Source organism: Dromiciops gliroides, chromosome 3, assembly GCF_019393635.1.
Source record: "Dromiciops gliroides isolate mDroGli1 chromosome 3, mDroGli1.pri, whole genome shotgun sequence".
In the NCBI taxonomy this organism is placed as follows: domain Eukaryota; kingdom Metazoa; phylum Chordata; class Mammalia; order Microbiotheria; family Microbiotheriidae; genus Dromiciops; species Dromiciops gliroides.
The window spans coordinates 406,930,233-406,934,233 of NC_057863.1; the positions used below are offsets into that span (position 1 = coordinate 406,930,233).

General features: G+C 47.7%; 1 pseudogene; it reads right to left on the minus strand.

The window, feature by feature from the left end:
• Nucleotides 1-514: 514 nt before the first annotated feature.
• LOC122747709 lies at nucleotides 515-2,706 on the minus strand (annotated as a pseudogene).
• Nucleotides 2,707-4,001: the final 1,295 nt, after the last annotated feature.

The following is a 4,001-nucleotide window of genomic DNA, read 5'->3' on the forward strand; positions in this document are numbered from 1 at the left end:
GCTATACTCTGCTGAGAGCTCTATGTCCATGGGGTTAGGAAGAGTTAGAATTAAACAAAACAAAAAAACAGACAACAACAAGAAGAGAAACCAACAAAACCAAAGAAAGGCCAGCTCCTGTGAGGACCCTGGGTAGGGAAAGAGCTGGCTGGGTACATTCATTTTCATCTGGAAGGGACATGGTGGCAAACCTAAAGGGAAACCAGAGGAGTTGGTAAACTGACTAGAATGAATTAATTTCATTTTTTTAAAGGAAAAAAGAAGAATATTAAACAGTAAGCAAAGTGTTTTCATTCAACATCTTAAGTGAGGAAAGGACAAGAAGGTGCCCACCATGGACATTTCAATCCCAGGGCAGGATGGAAAGAGGGGAAGATCAGCAGCGGAGACAAGAGCTTCTAGGTCTAGAAACAAGGGTACAAGATGGGGCTGGCTTACTGGGGCCTTCCCTGCCCTGAGTATAGATAGCCACTCCCACTGGAGGAGAAAGGTGTCCTTATTTTCCCATCAAAGTCTAATCCCAAGAAGAGGTAAAGCTGCTTTTCATTCTGGGTTTGTAACAAGTCTGCCTGCTGATCAGGGCCACACTATTACCAGAGCACTCCCAGCAGTAGGTGGCCTGACATCTTTCGTCTTCTGAGCTCTCACCTCTGCTGTTTTTTTTTTTTTTTAATGTGGTGGAACCTCTGCTTACAACCTCAGGTGGAGGGGGGCGGGGCTTGACGGTGACTGGCTGGGATGTCCACCTGGGGGAGAAGGTTTCAGCTGCACCTGTTGCTGGACTGGGTTATAATAGGTTGCTCCTCCATACACCTGAGACTGAGCCTGGGTATTAGGATACAAGTGAGGAGGTGGGGAAGGAGGCACTACCCCTGGGGCATAGGGATAGCTGGGACTGCCGAAGTTTATGACACCTGGAGCAGAGAAGTAGGTAGGGGCAAGTAGCTACTGGGGGGTGGCTGTCTCAGGGACATAGACACTGACTGGTGTGGGGTACAGACCCAGGTTAGGCAGAGGTGCTGGCGTCTGATGGGGATGTAAACCAGGGTGGGGGAGGTGCATTTCTAGTTGTCCAATCATGACCTGAGGAGGCATCCGTGTAGGGTTGTCACTGTGGGTATAGGTTGGTCACTGGAACTGCAATAGGTCGTAGTAGTGCCCTTCCATGATACTGATGTGTGTGTGTGTGGGGGGGCAGGTGGCTCAGGGACAGGTCTCTGATGCTGGGATGAATATTACTTGGCTCGACTACTACCTGGAACACTCATTTCTTCCATATGGTTAAACTGAGGTGGGGGGCCTGCTCCCATGTGCATGTAGTAGGGAATACCTCAAAGCTCCCTTGGTTGTAGGTATTGAGGCTGCCCTGAGCTCCAGTTTTTTCGGTCATATTCAGTTCGGTCATGTCTTGCTCGAGGGTGGAGGTGGTGGGGTAGTTGCAGGGGGTGGAGGTGCAGGGGCCAGCACCTCCGCAAGAGGTGGCACTTCCTCTGCTAGCCTGTTTGCATCTCCAGCTTTGTTTCTGGATCTTCTTGCACAAGAGTAAGACTTCTCAACCCGTATGTCTGGGGGTGGTGGTACAGTTTCAGGGGGAGAGGAAGGAGGCTCGAAAATTGCTTCCTCTTTTTCAGGGCTGTTGCTAAGCATACGGGAAGACTTTATTTTGGGGGACAGGTCCCTAGATGATGCGTACTCCAGGTGCCGAGAACAATAATGTTCATGCCTGATAGTCATTAGAACGAAGGCTGAGAGGCCCACCATTTTCTACAGACCTAAACCCGGTCCGTCTTTCCTTGTAGCCTCCAGATCGGGAATAGTTCCTAGATGTAGTCATTCTGCCTGTACCAGCAGCATTACGATTGCTTGAGTGTTCTTGGTGGCAAGGAGGATCCCCCAGAGCCTTGGTGACGGGGAGGCTTATTTGGCCAGTCCTCATCCCAGTTCGGCTCCCTCTGTGGAGAACTTCCAAACCTGGGTTTATGGAGCCTCCGAGGTTTGATATCAGCAGGGTTGTGAGCTGATCGAATTTCATAACCATAGAGGGCTATGCGCTCCTGCCGAGAGACTTGGGTGCTTGTTCATCTTCTCTGAACTTGTTATGTTCCCACTAGTCTTCATCGTTCCACACCTTCCGCTGACATCCTTTCGGTCTGACTTCTTCTTCTTGGGTTTGGCCTCGGAGGTCACGCTCAAAGAAGAGCCCTTTTCATCATCATCCAAATGCTTTGAGACCTTTTTACCCACCTTGTTTTCTACAGGTTCTGTGCTCTCTTGCCCATCCCCACTTTATCTCTCTCCAGTCACAGTGCCTTTTGGGTCAGGCTTTTCTTCTCCCTTCTCTTCTTTTGCCCAAAGAATTAGCAGCCTCATTAGCTTCTGACTTTAACTCCACCTTGGAACTTGCCTCTTCACTGTACTCTTCCTCTCCTTCTGAATCCTCTGCACTTTCATAATCTGAGAGAACAGCATCGCCTTCTGTGCAGTCTTCACTTTCACACCCTGACTCCTCAGGGCTCCGGAGACCGCCTCCCTCTGCCCACGGCGAGCTGAGGCCCCCTATCAGCCCTGGGGCATCAAGGAAGAAGAGGAACCTCTGATGGTATGGCCACCTCTGCCGCCCCCGGGAACCAGCGCTATCCACGCCGGAGGCTCCGAACTCCTCATCCTTTGTGTCCTGAGAGGGCGCTGCTGCTGTTGGTCGGCCATCTTCCGGAGAACCGACCCGCATCCCAGCATTTCCTCTCTAGAGAATTATTTGAGGAATAGCAAATCTTTAAGAGAAATGCTCTTTCTTTCGTGGTATCTTGAATTCTGTTGAATGGCAAATCTGTATCCAGGAAATGTGCCCAGTCCTAAAGACCACACTTGCTTTTCCTTTCTCTTTTCATTTTCTTACTTCTTCCTCCTATAAACCCAACATGGTTCAAGGGCCAGTCATCTTTTTTTTCATTTTTATTTATTTATTTTATTTTTGCAGGGCAATGAGGGTTAAGTGACTTGCCCAGGGTCTCACACAGCTAGTAAGTGTCAAGTGTCTGAGGCTGGATTTGAACTCAGGTCCTCCTGAATCCAGGCCTGGTGCTTTATCCACTGCACCACCTAGCTGCCCCCGACAGTCATCTTTACACTACAGTGAGACACCAGGGAAAGACTTCAGCAGAAAACATACTTTAGAATAAGAGAATATTGAGCTCACCAACAGGGAGGTACAAGAAGCAGCCTCTATGGTGAAATCACATTACCTCCACCACTTAACCACCACCTCTCCTCAGAACCAAGTGGAAACACCCCTGGACTACATTGTATATAAGAACCCTTAAAATAGCAGAAGCCCTAAACTACATGCCTTGCTTCCAGCCTACTTACCTCCCCATAATTTAAGTGACACAACCCTAGTTAGTCAACCAATAAGTATTATGGAAAGAGGCCCAACAGTTTTGCCACACCAAAACCAATTGATAGCCAACTCTCAAGAATGGGCAGATAAACCTGAGATCTAGAAATAAGAAGACAACCATGTCACCCCTCCCCATCACAGGACCTGTTTCCACCCCAGCCCCAAAAGGCCTCATTTACTGAAGTAATCCTGCTGATGCAGACCTTCCAACTACTTTTGCAAGGATTTCAGATCTTACATCCTCAAAATTCCTGAAGACCCAGAAAAGAAAGCTCTTACCACCAAAGTCCTTGGCACTGTCAAATGGCTCAATATCAGAAAATGACAGAAATGTCAGAAAAAAATGTGTGTATTATCAATGGAAATTACACTAAAGAACATGCAATCCCACCTGCTTTGTCAAACCTTAAGAATCCTTTAACCTTTCTGTCTGCCTTGCAACTGGAACCTCCTATGAATGCCTTATTACAATCCCAATTACAATGGGAGCTCTTTGAAAGCAGGGAATGTATTTCTGCTTGTGTTCCCAAATTCTTAGCACAGTTCTTGGAACATAGTAATCACTTAATAATGCTATTCTTTTCATTTATTTTATTAATTCAGT